The 22,503-nt window shown below is 41.0% G+C and overlaps 1 long non-coding RNA gene and 1 pseudogene across 1 annotated transcript; one reads left to right on the top strand and one right to left on the bottom strand.

Moving 5' to 3' along the window:
- The first annotated feature begins 3,093 nt into the window (after positions 1-3,093).
- LOC136329988 (heterogeneous nuclear ribonucleoprotein D-like) lies at positions 3,094-19,769 on the top strand (annotated as a pseudogene).
- On the bottom strand, positions 5,030-6,417 carry LOC136329000 (uncharacterized). Its single transcript, XR_010730129.1, has 3 exons — positions 6,363-6,417; positions 5,711-5,901; positions 5,030-5,173 (listed from the first exon to the last, which is right to left on the bottom strand). It is a non-coding gene; the product is annotated as an uncharacterized lncRNA (long non-coding RNA).
- Positions 19,770-22,503: the final 2,734 nt, after the last annotated feature.

Here is a 22,503-nt window from a genome sequence, read left to right as displayed (position 1 = left end):
AACCACTCTCTTTCTTGCTCTCCCCCACCAGCTGCTTTGAAGCTTATGCCTTCAGACTATACCTCCCGCTAGATCCCCTTGCTGTGGTTCTCCTCTATCTTCCTGGTTGCCCCCACACATTTCTCAGAGATTTCAACACCAGGTTCACTGTCTTTCTCTCCTCCATTCTCCTGTCATCACTCTGTGATTTCAGTATCTACATAAATGGTCCATCCAATCTCATGGCTTCTGCATTCTTCAACCTCTTTATTTCCAGTGACTGACTAGCCTCACTTGGATCTCTTAATAAAATCCTCTACCAAAGGCAGTGCTATCACAATTAGCAGTCCCACTAAGATCACGTGGGGAAAAGGAGGAGCAGTTAAGAGAGGCTGGTGCTCTTACCAAAAAAAAAGGTATGCAAGATAAATGAAGACAACTGCTGCTTGACCAGGTGGTGGCACAGTGGATAGAGCGTTGGACTGGGATGCGGAGGACCCAGGTTCAAGACTCCGAGGTCGCCAGTTTGAGCGCTGGCTCATCTGGTGTGAGCAAAGCTCACCAGCTTGGACCCAAGGTTGCTGGCTAGAACAAGGGATTACTCAGTCTGCTGAAGGCCCACAGTCAAGGCACATATGAGAAAGCAATCAATGAACAACTAAAGTGTCGCAACAAAAAACTGATGATTGATGCTTCTCATCTCTCTCCGTTCCTGTCTATCCCTCTCTCTGACTTTCTCTCTGTCTCTGTTTAAAAAAAAAAAGAAGACAACAGCTCCCCCTAACAAAATTTCTAAGGTGAAATAGGCATCTGGAAAAGTAGGTGGCAGACAAGTTCTAGAAACATGATTGTAGTATATTTAGATTAGAATTTATTCCATAACCAGAGTCAAATTGGTGAAATAAATTTCAATGCCTGATCCAATCATCTACAAAATATAAATAATAAAAATAAAGTAGTGCATAAAATATATTTATAAAATAATATTAAGCAAAGTCTAGGAAATAAAAGTTCAGAAAAGATCAAAGGAATGTAATTTGAATGTTGCAAGTCAGTAACATGAGACACATTCAAATCAGAGCAACACAATTAATACCCTTCATTTTTCATTTTCATAAGAAACAGAGCTTTAGCTCACTCTAAATTTAACATACTTTCTGCCAACCTAGTATAGAAAATAAAAAATACAAAGACGTTCTAGAATATTCAAACATAGCCTTAAGAAACAAAAATAAGCCTGACCTGTGGTGGCGCAGTGGATAAAGCGTTGACCTGGAAATGCTGAGGTCGCCGGTTCGAAACCCTGGGCTTGCCTGGTCAAGGCACATATGGGAGTTGATGCTTCCAGCTCCTCCCCACCTTCTCTCTCTGTCTCTCTCTCCTCTCTCTCTCCCTCTCTGTCTCTCTCTCTCCCTTTCTCTCTCCTCTCTAAAATGAATAAAATAAAATAAAAAATAAATAAAAATTAAAAAAAATCCCTTAAAAAAAAAAAGAAACAAAAATAAGCATTTGAAGATTTTATCTATACAGAACATTTTGTTATATCATTTGTTTAATGTAAGAATAATTGCTGGGAATAAAACCCCTCTTTTTTCAACTATATAAAACAAAACTAACAAATGCACCCACAATAAAACAGAAAAACCCACAAACCCTGCTGGTGGGTTTGAAATGCTAAAGTTCTTAGAACTGCTGTTTGCATTTATGAAATAGGATGAACTATTTATAAACTCAGCATTTTCAGAATTCAGCATATTTAAATGCTGCTACCTGATTTTACCAGCCAAGGGATTAAGTTAGAACTGTAAACATATGGATAGAATAGTCAAACCCAGACCAGATGGCTCTTTAATGCTTTTTAAGTAGGCTGGTGGTAACATGGTGTTATCTGAGGATGAAAAAATAAAAACCCACTTCAGAAATATCTCCTTTATCTGAGAGTCCTGGTGCCTGGAATTTCATCTTCAGCAATGGTGGAAGGTAGAAAACAGATCTTGCGCTTGTCTGCCCAGCATTTATTTCTCCTTTTGGTAATCACATCCTGGCTTCCTTAAGAAAGCACCTCTACCCAGCTCTCCTTGAAGCTGTTAAATGGAATTGATTCAGACTCTAAATTTAGAGGTGATCATGATACCCAGTCTTGACCAAATATGGCACTGCATCCCTCTGGCCACAGAAATTGGTTAAGGGACAGACATATAAACTAATCAGATTCATTCGTGGGATTTTGAATGAGGGGACTAAGAGAGAGACACTACTCCTCCCCCTGGGAAGTTAACACTGTGTTAGAGTGCTATAAGCTTGATGTGTCTGGGGTCGTTTCCCTAGCTCCTCTCCTCCTTCCCATACTCTCGCTTAGACCAACTGCTGTGGTGCTGGGATAAGGGAATGCCTTTGCAGACTCCTGCCCAGGCTCTCAGAGCCAACCAACCCTGCTCCTCGTCCACATTTTCCAGCTCTTTGAGATTCTCTAGAATGATTTTAATGACATCTATTAAGTACTGACTTTCATGTTTCCCACACAAATTCCAGAATACATGTTCTAGGAGAACCAATGTTAACTTATGTAAATGTGCGTGGTATTAACATGACTGCCAATATTCACACAAGGGGGGAAAAGGACATACCCATTTATAAGAAATTACTTGAATTTTCTTTTTTGGATCTGGCCTCTTTGAATGAAGCTAAAGGGATATTCAATTTTTCTAATTACAAAAATGGAATATGAATATTAAGTTTATTGTCTACACAATAAAGATATTTTAGATATTGTAAAGGTCTTAGAGTGTTATAGTCAACAAGGACCTCTTAAGCAGATCCATTCTCCTCTGTTCCTAGAAGCTTTTCATAGTGACTAACAAAATGCCAACAATAAGGAGAAAGGCATGGAAAATTTGTTCTTCAGAATATATTTCACTTCTTCCATATTTCCATATTTGACACGTCTCCAGAAGAAACCATCTACAGTGAGGGGAAATGCCTGAGCAATAAGCCCATTTTATAAATGTTAGGAGTAAACCGACCTGAGTTTCTGTATATGTTCTGCTTCTTCCACTCCTAACCTTCCCCCCAATTCACTTACTCTCTACCTACAGTGAGGCAAAGGGACACCGTATGACAGACAATGTTCTACACATCATGGACATAGCAACAGAAAAAAGGTAAGTCTTTCTCTCATGGAGCTTACTTATACTTGTTGGATTAGTCAAAAAGAAAAAGAAAACAAATTAATCAATAAGGTAACTTAACATGGTCTTATTAATATAAAGAAAACAAAATAAAGCATGTGACAGATAGTATGGATAGGTGGGATGCCTCAGGTGGGGTGCTCATTCTAAAATTTCAGGGCAGCCTGACTTGTGGTGGTGCAGTGGACAAAGTGTAGACCTGGAATGCTGAGGTTGCTGGTTTGAAACCTCTGGCTTGCCTGGTCAAGGCACATATGGGCGTTAATGTTTCCTGCCCCTCCCCTCTTCTCTCTCTCTCTCTCTCTCTCTCTCTCTCTCTCTCTCCTTTCTAAAATAAATGAATAAAGTCTTAAAAATAAAATAAAATTGCAGAGCAGTCTAAGCAAAGGGAACAGCAAGTACAAAGACTCTGAAGTCAGAAGAAATTTGTTGTGTTTGAAGCACAGAACAGCAGTGAGAGAGTATACATTAGTTTCTGATTGCTGCTGTAACAAATTACCAAACAGTGACTTTAAGCAGTTTATTTATTTATTTATTTTACAGTTCTATAGATCAGAAATCCAACATAGGATTCACTGGGCCAAAATCAATGTATCAAAAGGACTACATACCCTCTGTAAGCTCCAGTGAGAATTAGTTTCCTTGCTTTTTCTAGCTTCTAGAAGGCGCCTGCATTCCTTGGCTTATGGTCCCTTCCTCCATCTCCAAAGCTAGCAGGCTAACATATTCAAATCTCTCTATAATCAATCCCTGTACCCTCTTCCATACTGCCTCCTTCTTCTCCTTATAAGGACCCTTGTGATTACAATGGGCGTACTCAGATCTGGGATAATCACTCACAAATTCACTCCCTACCTCATGTTCTTTAACTTAATTAAATCTGTGAAATCCCTTCTGCTATGTAAGTAACAATTTCACAGGCTCCAGGGATTACAACATAGACATCTTGGGGGAGGGGGATGGGTGTTATTTTGACCACCACAGAATGTCAGGAGGAAGTGGTGGGGAGCTTGGGCTTTGGATGGCTAAGGGGAAGCGGAAGCCATCAGGGCAGGGACTTGTCCTGATATCAGTTTTAACAATATTACTCTGTTGTGTGGAAAATAGAAGTGATGGTGCCAAAGTGAAAGCAAGAAGGTCAATTAAGAGGCTGTGGCAGTAATTCCGGTGAGCGGTGGTGGGGATGCATAGACTTGGGAAGAGCTGCTTCTCTCCTCTATGGCTCAGGAGACTTAGCCTACAGTCACGTTAATGTTGTGGGTTCTGTTGTAGCAATGCAAGTAAAAGATTTCAGTACAGTACTTAATTCCGACTAGTGCTCAAGAAATGACAGCTATTGTTTTCATTATGCTTTGAAGTTAAAGTTTTAATTTAAAATATTGGGGCCTACCACAGGCGTGTGAGGGAGGCCACAAATTGATCTCTTTGAGTTTGCTGAGTACACACCATGAGTAAAGCTCATCCTCCTGAGTTAAAAAATATTATGAAATTATTTTTTGAAATTAAATGGTGGCAGACATGTCCATGAAATATTGTAGGGATTGGATCCCTTTGTGAACCTTGAGACAGATGAATGTGTGGAGATGGCAACCAGTGGGCAACAGAACAATATGGGAATGGCGGTAACTCGGGAAAATAGTCCATCACGCTAAAGCCTTGGAACGAGTATAAAGAATGGCTGTGTTCTCCGGTGAGGTCAACTGCTTGTATTGTACAAGGTCTCTCTCCACATCACCTGTTGTACTACACTATAAAAATCGAGTGTGTACATTTTTATATTGAATATTTTTGCTAAATAATCTTTTGTAATAGTTATAAAATAGAACGTTTAAATAGTAAAAGACATCTTAAGGATTAAGAAAATGAAACCCTGCCTGGCCTAATAGCTTGGTTGGTGAGAGTGTCATCCCAAAGTGCAGAGGTTGCAGATTCGATCCTCGGCCAAGGCACACACAGGAACAGATTGATGTTTCTCTCGCTCGCTCGCTCGCTTCTTTCCTCTCTCTCTAAAAATCGATAAGTAAAATTTTAAAATATGGAGCTCAGTAAAGAGAAGTAACTTACCCAGGGATACTCTGTTAGCACATAGATATCAAGCAGTGCACCAAAGAGAAGGAAGTAAGGAGAAAGAGCGATGTCCTGTTGTCCTTGCAGGAACTAGAAAAGGCAGCTCAGAGCTCACTGGGAAGCAACGGGAAGGGCAGGGGAACTGATTCTGTGAAATAAGCAGGTTCTGTGGTGTGGGCTGTGGGGGCAGACGGGCATGCAGAGGGGATCCAAGGACCTACTTTCAAACCTATTACTTACTGACTATATGATTTTAGGCAAGTCATTTAACCTCCCTTTATCTCATTTATTTCTCTTAAAAATGGGCACAATATCACACTCCACAGGATGTCTTAAGTTTAAATGATAGAGCATTTTGTAAATTGCCAACGCTATAAAGTTAAATATTACTAAATCCTTCCTCCTGATCATCTGCTTTCATTCCTTTAAAGGCATAGGGCATACTTATTTCTAATTCTAAATAGAGCAAATCTTACTTTTTTCATGAGGCTTTGAGACTGAGTGACAACCATCTGAGGTGACTGTCTGGATAGTGGATCCAGCAATCTTTGCCATTTTGTACTTCTGAGCACGTGAAATTTTTCCTTCAAAAAGTGACATTCAAACACAACATGTGCTTTCTCCAGTTGTATGGTTCTGGGTTTTCATTTCTTCAATTTTTTTCTGCCTAAAAGTTCATTTGTTATAGAACTCAGAAGCAATAAAAATAACTCTACTCCCCCAAAAGATAAAATAGATTTGAAGCTACATGCAACTGGGGATTATTTATAACAAAGCCAGTTTAAGGATGCATCTAGCACACTAGCATGTACATGCCTTACATAACAGAGTTTTGAGAGGCTTTAAAAAGCATTAGAAATGACAGAATTTTAAGGCCAAATGAGTGGATATAAGACAATGCTACTATTTAAATTATGCCGAAAGGCCAAATTTCAAATAATATTTGTACCATTCTGAATTCATTCACACATGTCAGCTTGTGGATGGCTTATCTGATCCTTAAACTGCCAACTACCTGCTCTGAATACAACACACCACCCTTTCTCCCAGCTCCCTCCCTCCCTCACTCTTTGTTTTCAAGAGTTCTCAGCTGTAAGTGTATTAAATGCTGTCTAGTTTCAGACCCACCTTCTCCCAGGGGAGAGTCCGCTGTCTGTCTTCTCTACAGAGGCCTGAATGGAAATAAATCAGCCATTCAATATGTCTAATCAGAAGAAAGCTTCTTCCCTGAAGGATGACCTCAATCCCACAGTGAAAGGGGAACAGATTAGCATATTGCAGATCCCAGGGCACCAGGCATTGTCTGGTAAACAAAAAGAAATTAAAAACACAGGAGTGAAACAAAAAAGCCAAGACAAATTAATGCTTTACATGTGGTAATGTTTACCTTTGTTTAAATACAGATTTTTGAGACTTGGTGAGTTATCTGTAAATAAATGTCTGGTTAGGCTACAGTATGGGGGTCGAAGAGGGCAATGCCTGTTCAGTAGAACAAACAAGGTTTGAATTTCACAGGTGAAAGCTTCAGAATCATTGAAAATAAAGATGACTTCGTCCTACATCAAACTTTGTTAAATAGCAGTTTTGTTTGTAGCCAGACCTCTATTATACGGTAGGTATATGTATGGCTGAAAGGATGGAGTCAACAGTCAAAAAAATAAGACAAGATTAGCAATAACTATAGGAATCAACAGTGGCCAGGGGAACGTGTAAATAATTAGATGAAGATTTGCAAAACCCAGAATGTGGAAAAATCTACAGGACCAGTGAGACATGGGTTTTCTAATAAATAAAATACAAGGGAAAAAAAAATAAGAGAAAAGGAAAACCTAAACAATAAAAGAGACATAAGAGACATTTCAACCAAATGCAATGTGTGATCCTTGTTTGGATCTTTCCTTTTTATGTGCATAATATTTTATTTATTTTTTGAAAATGTCTTCCCACCTTCCTTAATTTTCTTTTTTAATTGAATTTATTGTGGTGAAACTGGTTAACATAGTATATAGGTTTCAGGAGCCCAATTCTACAACACATTTCTGTACACCATATTGTATGTTCACTCCACCAAGTTAAGTCTTTGTCCATCACCCTTTATCTCCCCTATACTTTCCTACAGCTCCTTGGATCTTGATTTGCATAAACAAATGTTAACCAAAAAATCTAAGAGACAATTGGAAATATTTGAACACTGGATATTTGATTAAATGAAGCTTATTTTTTAGAGACTTATACTGAATATATATAAGTAAAATGATACAATGTCTAAGATGTGGTTCAAAATATAAAACATGATTAATTGTTCATGGTTAATAATTATTAAGGGAGAGAGGTTGGTATTTGGGGATTCTTTATACTACCTTCTCTACTTTTCTGTGTTAGAATTTACCTAAAATACAAAGCTTTGTCCCTGGCCGGTTGGCTCAGTGGTAGAGTGTCGGCCTGGCGTGTGGAAGTCCCAGGTCTGATTCCCAACCAGGGCACACAGAAGAAGCACCCATCTGCTTCCCCATCCTCCCCCCTCTCCTATCTCTCTAACTCTCTCTTCCCCTCCCACAGCCAAGGCTCCATTGGAGCAAAGTTGACCTGGGTGCGGAGGATGGTTCCATAGCCCCAGCCTCAGGTGCTAGAATGGCTCTGGTTGTAATGGAACAATGTCCCAGATGGGCAGAGCATTGCCCCCTGGTGGGCATGCCAGGGGTCGGGGGGGGGGGATCCTGGTCAGGCGCATGTAGAAGTCTGTCTGTCTGCCTCTCCACTTTTGACATAAAAAAAAAAAAGCCCTGGCCAGTTGGCTCAGTGGTAGAGCGTCAGCCTGGCATGCAGAGGTCCCGGGTTCGATTCCCGGCCAGGGCACATAGGAGAAGCACCCATCTGCTTCTCCACCCCTCCCCCTCTCCTTCCTCTCTGTCTCTCTCTTCCCCTCCCGCAGCCGAGGCTCCATTGGAGCGAGGATGGCCCGGGCGCTGGGGATGGCTCTGTGGCCTCTGCCTCAGGCGCTAGAGTAGCTCTGGTCACAACATAGTGATGCCCAGGATGGGCAAAGCATCGCCCCCTGGTGGGCAGAGCATCGCCCCTCGTGGGTGTGCTGGGTGGATCCCGGTCGGGCGCATGTGGGAGTCTGTCTGACTGTCTCTCCCCGTTTCCAGCTTCAGAAAAAAAAAAAGCTTTCTGTGTATTTTTTTTAATGAACAGACTTTAAGTAATAAAACAAATTACTCTTGTTAAAATTACACTATGGTACTTCTATTGTTCTTATATAAGTGTACTGTAGAAGTCAAATCAAAGTTCATAAACATAGAAGCTCTTTTCTAAACAAATTAATACACATAGAGCATTTAAAATGATGTTGGGTATACTACATGAAGAGTGTTCAGTAAATGTTAACCAGTTCTCATTTTCTTAAATGTAGTAGGTCTAAATCTTAGCCTTACAAATGCCATGCATATAAAAAAAAGTTTTGGTTTTTTTACAACCAAACATCCTTTTTTTAAACCCACTTTCTATTTAGGTGGTAGAACAAACCTTAGTCAATTCTCAGATCCTCCCTAACCTTTACCTATAATTGTATCTAAATTGCAGAGATGCGTAGAGATCCAACTGTTGGGGTTGGGGGGATAGGGGAGAGTCTATCTGATCCTCAATGTCTTCTTTTCATACCATCTACTGAGACGTCCCTCATTCCACATGACCCTCTTACCTTTGTGTTCTCTCTTCTCCCCATCTTCAAGTTGGGTAGGTCTCTAACCTACTGGTAGGCCAATCTCAGGTCCTTGGGACTCATACTGCTGCTCCTACTGCAGTGGGTCATCTATAAGACTCTCCAAAGCCACTTCTTCTCTGGGGTTTTCCTAAGTTCAGAGGCTCTGCCTGGGGAAGAAGGCTCTTTTTTGGAACCTCAGATCTAGCTGTGGTTTTACCCTCCCCTGCTCCCCCATCCAGGCTGAGACCCGGAGCTGGTACAGGGCTTCTTTTCTTTGAGACCTACCAAAATAATTTCCCACGTATCTGTCATTCCCCCTCAAAACTGCCTTCTCTTGCATCCTGGGAAGCCCTGCCTCTTACTCAGCTATATTCCTCACATAATTTTCTGTGCGCCTTTAAAACTCAGGTTTTGGAAAAAAAGGTGCCTTGTCCTCTGCTTTCTCTTATCATATTCCTTCTTTAAGGCAATGAATGGAGAAGGAGTAGCTGACTAAATGGGGAAAGGAAATGATGGGGGAATATGTCCATAAGTATTTCAGTTATTTTTCCTTCCATTCCAACAATGCAAGAATGGAAAAAGTACACAGCTGAGTTACTTAACCTTTTCAAATTTCCATAATTAATGACAACAGCCTTGGCTATGTCTCAGAACGTCCAGATGGGAATCATGAGTGTCTGTCCTCAACCCAGCCCCAAAAGGACAGGTGAACCCTCCAATGTGGAATTACAGGCTCAAAGAAGATTCCCTCTTTAATACTTTCCAAGAAGACATACAATCTTTTCCAAAAGAACTATAGTAAAAGTGAGTAAACTCAGACCAAAAGAAACGTGGCCAGATAGCGTGCATCAATTGCAGCCTTCCAATTTTAGGTAGAAGTTCAAATTTCAGGACAGTCTTTTTATTTTAAATATTTTTTTAACAAAATAGAATTTAGTAAATTTTGTGCTTTTGTGCTTTCAGTTCTGAGTTGTCCCACTATGTTGTACATTTGGTGATCATGCCATTCCCACTAGATGCCGTAACCTCCTGGTCATGCGTTCAGTAAATATTGGTGAGAATCTATGTGCCAGGCACTGTGCGAAGAATTCAGCTACAACCATGAGTAAGGCTGTCTGGTTCTTCTTCGGTATGTAATGGGCTGTTTCCTAATCGGACTTGACCAATCTATGAGTGTGAATTTGAAAAATTAATAAATCAGGGTTTGGCCAGAAATATTAGTTTTTAAAAGCTAAGGAATGTATAGCTATGAAATGTGTGACTAAGAAGAAGAAAAAAACATTAACAGTGACTTTCAGCTGAACAGGCAGAGAATTGAATGAAGAGGCCCTTTATCGGTGTGTAACTGTGCAGATAGAGCACGGTGACGGGAGTGCATGGTGCCTTCTGAATACCAGGTTAAAAGACTCTGCATTATTACTGGTCTGGTGACTTTTAAGTGTCATCCTCACGCAAATCCGGTGAGCAACAAAGATAAAGAAGTTCTGCTGTCACAGCTGAAAACGTGACAGTGCTTACTTACCAAGGCACTTCCTAAACTAGCATACCAGCAGACTGGATTGTACTTTGGACCCATTAAGAACCCACTCCACAAAACAAACATTTCTTTGAAATTGTAGTTCTTAGCCCTAGTAAAAGACAGAGAGAAAAAGCACTAATTGTAATCTAACAATTAAGGAACCAGAAGGTCTAGCCCTGGCCCGTTGGCTCAGTGGTAGAGCGTCAGCCTGGCATGTGGATGTCCCAGGGTTGATTCCGAGTCAGGGCACACAGAAGAAGTGACCATCTGCTTCTCCACCTTTTCTTCTCCCCCTTCTCTCTCTTTCTCTCTCTCTCTTCTCCTCCCACAGCCATGGTTCAACTGGTTCAAGTGCATTGGCCATGGGCACTGAGAATGGCTCTGTGGAACCTCCGCCTTAGGTGCTAAAAATAGCTTGGTTGGGAGCATTGCCAGGTGGATCCTTGTTGGGGTGCATGCAGGAGTCTGTCTCTCTATCTCCCCTCCTCTCACTTGAAAATTTTCATTTTAAATTAAAAAAAAGAAAGAACAGAAGGTCATGTATTCACCTTACTTCACATACTCCTAGAATTTCTAGCTCACTGAAAGTATAGAAATTATTACTTTTTTCCTTATATACGTAGTTTCCCCACCAATATGAAAAGCTAAAACTTTATTAAATTTCAATGAATTAGTGATAACTGGTTTATAGCCAGTTGATTCAGGTCATTGGATAAAAAGAAAGGCTCTCTTATAGAAATTACTTGTTTTGTTTTGTTTGCTATGGTGTGTGTTATTATTTTTCAAATAATTAAGGAGCCAAAGCTATTTTCATATGACATTTTTTTTTTAAATTTGTTTATTTATTTATTCATTTTTAGAGAGGAGAGAGATTGAGAGAGAGGAGAGAGAGACAGAGAGAGAGAAGGGGGAGGAGCTGGAAGCATCAACTCCCATATGTGCCTTGACCAGGCAAGCCCAGGGTTTTCGAACCGGCGACCTCAGCATTTCCAGGTCGACGCTTTATCCACTGCGCCACCACAGGTCAGGCTCCATATGACATTTAAACAAAGTGGTTATTCGGTGAGATTCCTTCTGCGGATTAGTGACTTTGAATATTCAATATATAAAAGAAAAACAAGAAGAAAGACCCTTTCTCAAAAATATATACTTAAACTATAGTGTAAGACTTAACCTTATTTTACATCTATTCAAACCTAATTTTTTAAATAAAATATATATGTGTATGGAAATTTACATAGGAAAAAGTATAAATGAACAAACAGGTTCTTTGACTAAGGGCCATAAAATGCTCTCTGGTGTAAGTCTTAGGGATCCATGTTCCTGGCTGCACCACAGACCTCCTCCCAGAGAGGCGAGGGTTTGCTGACTCCGGTCTCTTTCTCCTCCAATAAGGCAGGCAACCTGCTGCCAAGTCCCAGGACTTCCCTATAGATCAACCATCATTCTTAGGCAAGTCTATACAGAGTGTTGGTAATAAACACTATGAGGTAACTATAACCTTCAGCCCAATGCCTAAATTGTAACAGATTATTTTGTTTTCCATTTTTTCCAATTAGCCCAATGCCCATATTTATGGCTTTCTTCCATTTGGGGCAGTCTTGCTATTCTTTCCCTGAAAAAGCAGTAAATCTGCCTTCAGCTTCATCCTCTTCACATTTTGACATATAATTATGAATTTCTAATGAAAGCAATCTTAGAGAGTTTAAATTCATAATTGGAAATTCCTCTTTTAGTGTTTTTAGGCTTACTTGGAACAGGATTAGACGTTAGGCCTTTCTTTTTTCTACTGAATATCTTTGTAGGGTCAGAAAAGGTCTAGCATAGAAAAGGCTTTCCAACAAATGCACTATGGACATTTTCCCCTGTCTTTCCAAACTTCTGTAAACTAATGGAGCACTAAACTCCACACTGAAATATTATATCGCACACCGTGATGAGGACAGCTTTACTTGGATGTTTTTATCACCTGCAGTTTCTAGGACTTGGTGTAGTTGGTTGTGGTTTTCTCATACTGCTTTATGGGTGAATGACACATGGGAAGCCAAGATCTGTGGCTGGAATTAGAAATGCTGGCCACAGAAAGGTTAATACTAGATTCCTTTCTCATTACCTAGATAGAAGTAATCAGATACTCTTATCTTTCACAAATGCTGGCATGCCACAGGATACCACCTGGTCTCTCTCTCTTTCTCTCTTTTTTTTCAGTCAATTTGAACAGCATGGGCAAGAGATATGAAGTCAGCCCATTTGATCTATTCCTGAGACTGAGGGTGGGATAATTTCTGTTCCTCCCCTCCTCGCACCTGTTATTGTGGTAGGTCCTGCCAAAGTTTAAATGAATTAAAAAATAAGACACACAAGACACCAGAAATGGCTTTCAATTTGTAGCAAAACAGACTTGCCCAAATCCTTCCCTTTCTAAAAGATTAATCTAGCACAGGGGTCAGGAAACTTTTTGGCTGAGAGAGCCATGAACGCCACAGATTTTAAAATGTAATTCCGTGAGAGCCATACAACAACCCGTGTACATTACGCATTATCCAATAAAAATTTGGTGTTGTCCCAGAGGATAGCTGTGATTGGCTCCAGCCACCCGCAACCATGAACATGAGTGGTAGGAAATGAATGGATTGTAATACATGAGAATGTTTTATATTTTTAACATTATTATTTTTTTTATTGAAGATTTGTCTGTGAGCCAGATGCTGCCATCAAAAGAACCATATCTGGCTCGCGAGCCATAGGTTCCTGACCACTGATCTAGCAAGTAACTAGCTCAGATGTGAGACCAGAGCTCCTACAACAGGAACAAGCCCTATAAAATAAGCCCTGTAACTTATAATTAGATAGGAAGCCCCCCCTACCCCACCCCTTGAACTAAGAGGCTTCAAGGGCTTTTTATGTTTTAGGCCAGGGGTCCTGTTGGGCAGATAAAATGTATCATGCTCACTTTGTTCAAGATGGCACTGCCAAGCCTGACCTGTGGTGGCGCAGTGGATAAAGCGTCGACCTGGAAATGCTGAGGTTGCCGGTTCGAAACCTGGGCTTGCCTGGTCAAGGCACATATGGGAGTTGATGCTTCCAGCTCCTCCCCCCTTCTCTCTCTCTGCCTCTCCTCTCTCTCTCTCCCTCTCCTCTCTAAAATGAATTAAAAAAAAAAAAAAAAGATGGTGCTGCCCACGTGGAGGCCATTGCCCAGGTGATATTAATGTGTGTTGGGGGCGGGCTGTGGGCAGACAGAATCCTTGTAGCCTGGGGCTTGGCTTTGGGATTAAGCCTTTCCCACCCTTTTTGATGTGGGGTGGTACAATCCCATCATGCCCCAGATAAGTGACTTTGTATTAGAGACTTCCCTATTTTGTATATTGGATTAAAGGTTTGGATTTCTACACTATAAAATGAGGGCAGAACGGGAGCTCACTCTTGGTTCCTGAGACTAATATTAGAGGAGAGAGCAGAGAGGAGAGCCGAGAGAGGCCACAAGAAGCAGCCAAGATGGCGGAGTGTTGAGTGAGAAGCCAGTTAGTGCAGAGTTTGTGCAGGGAGAAGGAAGGAGATGGGGAACAGAGGTGAATAAGTCTGGTGAGCTAGAAACCTTTGATTCTAGGAAACTCAGATAAGTCAGTAGCTTTGTGAGTACTGAATGTGAGTGGTTTTTGGAGCTCAGTGTGTGTGTTTTACTTGCCCGCCGGATGCAAGCTAGGATTAAAGAAGATGGCCCATCAGTTTTTGGCTCCGTTGTTGCTTTACCGACTGTTCAAATCCAATGTGAACCTGCATGAGCCAGGTGGCTGTGATAGTGGCCCCAGCTATTGGCTTTACAGGTCCCCAAACTACAGCCCAGGGGCCACAAGTGGCCCCCTGAGGTCATTTATCCGGCCCCTGCCGCACTTCCAGAAGGGGCACCTCTTTCATTGGTGGTCAGTGAGAGGAGCATAGTTCCCATTGAAATACTGGTCAGTTTGTTATTTAAATTTACTTGTTCTTTATTTTAAATATTGTAGTTGTTCCCTATAAAGCCAGCAGCCAAGGCTACCATCATAGCAGCCTGGCCCATGCAGGTTCGCATTGGATTCGGACAGTCGGTAAAGAAACAAAGGAGCCAAAAACTGGTGGGCCATCATCTTTAATCCTAGCTTGCACCCGGTGGGCAAGTAAAAACACACACTGGGCCCCAAAACCCACTCACATTCAGTGCTCACAAAGCTACTGACTTATCTGAGTGTCCTAGAATTGAAGGTTTCAAGCTCACCAGACTTATTCACCTCTGTTCCCCATCTCCTTCCTTCTCCCCGCACAAACTCTGCACAAAATGACTTCTCACTCAACACTCCACCATCTTGGCTGCTTCTCCTGGCCTCCTCCACGTGGCCTTTATCTGCTCTCTGCTGTCTCCTCTAATGTTAATCTCAGGAACTAAGAGAGCAAGCTCCCGTTCTGCCCCCATTTTATAGTGTAGAAATCAAAACCTTTAATCCAATATACAAAATAAGGAAGTCTCTAATACAAAGTCACTTATCTGGGGCATGATGGGATTGTACCACCCCACATCAAAGAGGGTGGGAAAGGCTTAATCCCAAAACCAAGCCCCAGGCTACAAGGACTCTGCCTGCCCACAGCCCACCCCCAACACACATTAATATCACCTGGGTGACGGCCTCCACGTGGGCAGCACCATTTTTAACAAAGTGAGCATAATATATTTTATCTGCCCAACATTCCCGTTTTGTTTTTTTAGTTTAAAATAAGATATGTGCAGTGTGCATAGGGATTTGTTCATAGTTTTTTTTATAGTCTGGCCCTCCAACAGTCTGAGGGACAGTGAACTGGCCCCCTGTGTAAAAAGTTTGGGGACCCCTGTTTTAGGCCAAGCATTCAGAGAGATTTTGTAAATATGATTTTTTTTTTTTTTTTGTAAATACGATTTTTATACTTGTGTGTGATTTACAATGAGGGCTAGGCAACACCAGCTAAAGATGGCCGGTAAAGATCGCATTCCTGCTTAGGAAGGGCTATTATATTGCTAATGGAGAGGTTTTCATACTAGAAAGTTTGAAAGGAAGAAGGAAGGAGACATCAGAGCCCCCTCCTTGTCCCATTCACTAAGGAGGAAGATAAGCAATAAAGAATGCAGGGGGAAAGGGAGGTCTGAATAGCCCCTTCCTCTCCCCTTTTCAAGACCTTAATGGATGACTTACAAACGCTTATCTTCTGACATCACCTAAACCTCTCCCATCCTGAAATAGTGTTATTGATGTGTATGTTTCTAGACAAAGAAACCATGAGACCCATGTATGTGAACCTGTGTTCTGTAAAGGGTTTATAAGATGTAAGAAATCTAATTTCAGGGAGCACATTTCTTTGGAGCTACTAACCCTGCATGCTCCGCCAGCTTTTAAGAAATTCTCTTTTCCTCTTACAAAATTATCTGAGTGTCTGTCCTCCGCTGGGTTGCTTTCCTGCAACAATAACATACAAGAGAACTAACAGACGAGTATTTGGAGATTTGGCAACTCAGAAGATGAGACAGAGAAAGAGATTGAGTCAGGTCTGCTCAGTTTCATCACCAAATTCACTGATTAAGTAAGTAATCCTCCTTCCCTGAGGAGGAGATAATGAAGGGCAGAAAGAAGTTGATTGTGTTCTTTCCTTCTGGGTGGCAGAGTGAAAAATTCTTTTCCTCTATGAGCACATGAGCAGTGGAAACTAAACAGTCACCTCTAGCACAATCAGAAATGCTGGAAGAGTTGAAGGAAGGGAGCAGGCCCATTTGATTGTGTTGTCCAGGCTGCCCCTGCCAAGATGAGCTTATCTGGGGGTAACGGGTAAGGAGAGTAGCAGAGACACAAATGGGCCCTCTCTGCCCTTCTCCCTAGACATTGGTGCCTTGGCAACGACTAGGTAAGTATCTTTCCTTTTTCCTCTTTCTTCCATGCTAGACTATGAAACTCATGACTGCTTAGGTCAAGATGACTCTTTATCAATGAATAACCTCTAGTTTTAGAGGGCAGGTTTACCAGCTCGGTGCTCATTGTCCACCACCATTGCACTTTGACTCAAAGGCCGGGGCAAGAATGTCTGGAGCAGTCCTTGCATCCCTGACTGAATGATGACAAGTAGGTGAGCAGGGGGGAGGAGAAAGGGCACGTGCAGTTCCGTACTGATCGCTACTGGCCTTAGAGCTGTAAACCAAGTTGCTAGTCAGGGCTTCTGGAAAGCTCTTAAGAGAACATGGGGTTAGACAGCTCTTGCCCTTGACCCCACCCCTTCTCTGGTGTGCGGTGGCCCATAGTAGAAGTAGAACCACCATCATTTTCCAGGTGATGGCCATGCGCATTAAAGTCACATACCGAGGGTGTCAGGGCACTGGGGAGGAGCCTGTGTCCCTGGTGGCCTCAAAGGTCCTTGTACTAGCCCAGATTCCCTACCTCCAGATTCTATTTCTGTGAGAAAAGTGAACATCTAATTTGTTTAAACCACTGTTTTTAGAAGTTTCAACTATAACCAATAGAATCTTTAATCAATATGCTTAAACAAAACATAAGTTCACATTCAGGGGTCTCGTGATTCCTTTGTCGTCAATCACATGATTTCAGGATGGCAGGGGGCTTGCAGGATGCCAGAGGATAATCATTTGTAAATCGCCCATTAAGGAGAAAGAAAGGGGAGAGAAAAGGGCTACTCAAGTCTCCCTTCCCCTCCTATATTCCTGGCTGTTTCACCTTTTTTCCCCCAGGTGTATAGAGGGTGGGGGTCCAAACCTCCTTCGTTCTTCTATTCAAAACGTTTTAAGTATGAAAACCTCTTCATTTACAATATAACAGCCCTTTCTAAATAGGAATACGGATCGGCCATCTTGAGATTTTGTAAATTACACAAATACAAAATTATATTTACAAAATCTCTCTGAACGCTTGACCTAAATTATAAAATATCCTTGAAGCCTCTTATTTGAAGGGGGGTCTCCTTCCTCAGTAAAACCTTAGTTACAGTTTAATTACCCTTTATCTCATGGCCCGAGATCAGGATCCATAACCATGATGCCACTGTGGCTGGGCACGGGAAGAGCCATGTCCAGCATAGACCCTATAATAAGTAAGAAGAAAATGAAATATTCCAAAGAATAATTTTTCTTGATATTGAGTCTCCAACAGAAAGGAAATGTCATGGATAATACCATTTATAATATTCCTACAGGAATACGTACATTTATAATTTTCATTTATAATAGGGTATCTAAAATACTGATTTTGAAAAAATAAAGTCCTACAATGGAGCAAAATAATCCAATCTCAGTATGTCACTGTCTGATGCTTAATCTAAAAACAACATTTGAACCCTAGAGCTGTGATTTTGAATCATGCATTGTGGATGCTCTGGAATTCCAGGGCTGTGCTGGTTGGGGAAGCAGGGCTGAGTCTGAGGAATCCAGGGTCTTATCCTTTTAATGTATTTTTGGATTTAATTTGGTAATGTTTTTGTTAAGGGTTTTAGCATCTATGCTTATGAGGGATTTGGGTCCATTGTTTCTTTGCTTGTACTATCTTTGTCTGAATGATGCTGGTCTAAAATGAGCTGGGAGGTAAATCCCAGAGGGAAAGGGAGAGGGGGGAGGGGGAGGGGGACAAAGGTAGTGTAATGGGTGACACGGGCGTGGGGGTGAGGGTGTTCTATTGACTGGGACACTTGAATTCAACACAATAAATTAAAATTAATAAAAATAAAGAAAAAGAAATATGAAATGAATTGGGGGAGGTGTTCTCTCCTCCTATAGTATCTGGAAGAGGTTGTGTAGAATTAGTATTCTTTCTTTCCTAAATATTTGATAGGATTTACTGTTGTCACTGCTTTATATTTCTCATTTCTTATCCAATCTTCACCTGGGTAAGGTTGACAGTGAAAATACAGAATTCCAGGTTAAATTTGAATTTTAAACACACAACAGTTTTTAAATACTTTGTCTGGCTTTTAAATCTAGCTCCACACAACCACTTGTCACCACCACTGCTGCTGCAACTTGCCTCCACCTCCACCACCGTGGAGAACATAACCGAGCACAGCAACACGGAGGAATTTGTAGAAGGATCCAAAATCAACGTGAACAAGAATCAGCAGGATGACAGTGAAATGTTTGTTGGAGGCTTGAGTTGGGACACAGGTTCGAGCTCGATTTGGGGAAGTTGCGAACTGCACAATTAAAACAAATCCAGTCATGGGAAGATCAAGAGGATTTGGATTTGGGCTTTTCAAAGATGCTGCTAGTGTTGATAAGGTTTGGAACTAAAGTACCCAAACTGGATGGCAAATTGATAGACCCCAAAAAGGCCAAAGCTTAAAAGGGAAGAAAGTGCCCAAAGAGGTTTCTATGAGTGGATTAAGCCCAAATCCTTTTTAAGAACAAATTAAAGAATATTTTTGGAGTCTTTGAAGAGATCAAAAGTACTGAACTTCCCATGGATACGAAAACAAATGAAAGAAGAGGTTTTTGTTCTATCTTGTATACAGAAGAGAAACCAGTAAAGAAATTGTTAGGAAGCAGATATCATCAAATTGGTTCTGAAAAGTGTGAAATCAAAGTTGCCCAACCCAAAGAGGTATATAAGCAGTAAAAGGAAGGAAGAGGTGCTGCCACTGATGGACAGTTGATACTAAGGGTCATAGCCAACATCAGGACCAAAACTAAAATCAAAGATTTAATAACTATTATGAGACCCTGGCCAGATGACTCAGTGGTAGAGTGTCGACCTGGCATGTGTAAGTCCGGGTTCGATTCCTGGTCAGGGCACACAGGCGAAGCAACCATCTGTTTTTCCACCCCTCCCCCTTCCCTCTTCCTTCTGTCTCTCTCTCTCTCTCTCCCTCTCTCTCTCTCCCCATTCTGCAGCCATGGCTCGATTGCTTAGAGTGCATCACCCCCAGGCACTGAGAATGGCTGCAGGGGAGCCTCTACCTCAAGCACTAAAAACAGCTCAGTTGCAGCAGGGCCCAGATGGGCAGAGATCATCGCCCCCTAGTGGGCTTGCTGGGTGGATCTAGGTCAGGGCTCATGCGGGCGTCTCTATCTCTCCTCCTTTCACTTAAATAAAAAAATTTAAAAAGTAACTATTATGATCAAGGATAATGAAATTACAATAGTGCCTATAATAGTGATCAAAGCTATAGTGGCACTGGAAGCTTTGATTATAGTGGTTATGACTATATGAATTATAGATATGGACAAGGATATGCAGACTAGAGTGGCCAACAGAGAACTTACCACAAAGCCTCTAGAGAGGGTGGCAACCACCAAAACAATTATCAGCCATACTAAAGGAGGACATTGAAGAAAACAGGAAGAGATTGCTAAAGTAACACAGGATGACATTAAAGATTGGTCTTTTGTTACTCTAAGATGATTATCTTGTAAAAGACATTTTACAGGTACAAGACACAACTCTGTCTAACTGTATATAGCCACCCACTAGTTTTGTTTTCTTTTTTTTTTACTGTCTTTTGCTACCTGTGTTATGCTTCAATGTAGATTTGTGTTTATACAAATTTTGTTTGTATGATTTGTGTTAAACCTCAAATGAATGCTCTTTTACATGATTGTTTAAAAATAAATAAATAAAAATAAATGTTTGTCTTATGTAGTATTTGAGCCACACTTACATTAAAATTAGTCATTGTTTATCTGAAATCCAAATTTAACATATTCAAGAGAATTAAAAACATATGTTCATACAAAAACTTGTACTTGAATGTTCATTGTAGCATATTCTTAATAACCAAACAGTAGAAGCAACCCAAATGTCTACCAACTGACAAATGGATAAACAAACTGTAGTATACTCATATAATGGAATATGATCAGCCATAGAAAGAAGTGAAGTACTGATTCATACTATAACACTAATGGACCTTAAAAACATTATGCTGTTTCCCATCCAAGTACTAACCAGGCCCGACCTTAGCTTCTGAGATCAGATGAGATCAGGCGCGTTCAGGGTGGTATGGCCGTAGACGAGTGGATTAAAAAGCTTTGGTACATATATACTATGGAATACTACTCAGCCATAAGAAATGATGACATCGGATCATTTACAATAACATGGATGGACCTTGATAACATTATATGGAGTAAAATAAGTAAATCAGAAAAAACTAAGAACTATATGAATCCATACATAGATGGGACATAAAAATGAGACTCAGAGACATGAACAAGAATGTGATGGTAACAGGGGAGGAGGGGTGGGGGGAGGGGGGGAGGGGATGAAGAAGGAGAGAGGGGGTGGGGGAGGGGCACAAAGAAAACCAGATAGAAGGTGACGGAGACAATTTGACTTTGTGGGAGGGGTATACAGCATAATCAAATGTCAAAATAATCTGGAGATGTTTTCTCTCCAAAACATATGTACCCTGATTTATCAATGTCACTGCATTAAATTTAATAAAAAAAAGAAAGAAAAAAAATTATGCTAAGGTGAAAGAAGCCAGACACAAAAGGCTAGATATTATATGACTTATATGAAATGTTCAGAATGGCAGATCTATGAAGACAGAGGGAGATTAGGCTTTCAAGGGCTGGAGAAAGAGAGAAATGAAGAGTGATTGCTAGTGAGTAGGGGATTTCTTTGGGGAGTAAGGGTGATAGAAATATTTTGGAATTAAATAGTGTTGATGGTCACACAACTTTATGAATATACTGAAAATTTCTAAATTGTATACTTTAAAAGGGTAAATTTTATGGTATGTGAATTACCATATTTCTCCATGTATAAGACATACCTCAATTTGGGGGCCTGAAATCTGAAGAAAAAAAAATTACATAAAGTTATTGAACTCAAGTTTTATTCTTCATAAAATTCATACAACTCCTCATCACTATCAAACTCCCATCCAGCCTGACCAGGCGGTGATGCAGTGGATAGAGCGTCGAACTGGGATGCAGAGGACCCAGGTTCGAGACAACCAAGGTCACCTGCTTGAGCACAGGCTCATCTGGTTTGAGCAAAGCTCACCAGTTTGGACCCAAGGTTGCTGGCTCAAGCAAGGGGTTACTCGGTCTGCTGAAGGCCCGCGGTCAAGGCACATATGAGAAAGCAATCAATGAACAACTAAGGTGTTGCAACAAAAAACTGATGATTGATGCTTCTCATCTCTCTCTGTTCCTGTCTGTCTGTCCCTATCTATCCCTCTCTCTGACTCTCTCTCTCTCTCTCTGTAAAAAAAACACCACAAAAAACAAAAAACTCCCATCCATTAGCTTGTCTTCATCTGTGTCTGATGATGAATCACTGTCTTCATATTGTTAAGCCTAATCCGGAGGGACTCGAAACATTGAAGACCCAAACAAAATTTGTTGATTCCACACCAAAGCTTTATTGTCTAGAATGGCCAAGCGGTAGCAACTCCAATAGAAATCTGAGGGAGAGCGCGCCGGCCCTTTGTTCTACCTAGTTTTTATAGTTTTGCAAGCAGGAAGTACAGAAGCAAAAATTGCGATAAGGTGCCCTTTATCACTATTGGTTATAGTAATATGCCCTTTAATATGATAGGACCATGTTCAATTTGCAAGCCATACATTATTTTGGAGAAAACAAAATTTACAAGTCAACACAATGATAGAAAGAAGTCTCTTCCTGCACCTGGCTAGCCATTCACCCCTTTCCCCACAGGTGTGGTGGAATGTCAGGGAATCCATGTTTTCCTTCCCTTTGCATTTACAATACAATGCTAAGGGCCATCCTGGTTATGCCAATCACACAGTACAGAGATCATTCACAAAATTTCTCTGCACACCTTAACCCAAATTAATGAAATGTTCTTTAAGCCTCTTAAAATATTAATATTGATTCTGTAGCTTTTGGTACTTTACAACACCTGCGGGTGAGGTGGTGCAGTGGCTCCTCAGGGCTCCTCAATATGTTGCCTCATGCTGAGTTCCATCTATGGCATTTGAAATTCCACAAACACTGTATAAGACACATCCAGTTTCTAGACCCCAAATCTTTTGAAAAGGGTGTGTCTTATACATGAGAAATATGGTATATCTCACTAAA

This window comes from Saccopteryx bilineata, chromosome 3 (assembly GCF_036850765.1).
Source record: "Saccopteryx bilineata isolate mSacBil1 chromosome 3, mSacBil1_pri_phased_curated, whole genome shotgun sequence".
Classification (NCBI taxonomy): domain Eukaryota; kingdom Metazoa; phylum Chordata; class Mammalia; order Chiroptera; family Emballonuridae; genus Saccopteryx; species Saccopteryx bilineata.
Note: the sequence above shows the minus strand (reverse complement) of the source record. Positions and strands in the feature narration are given on the sequence as shown.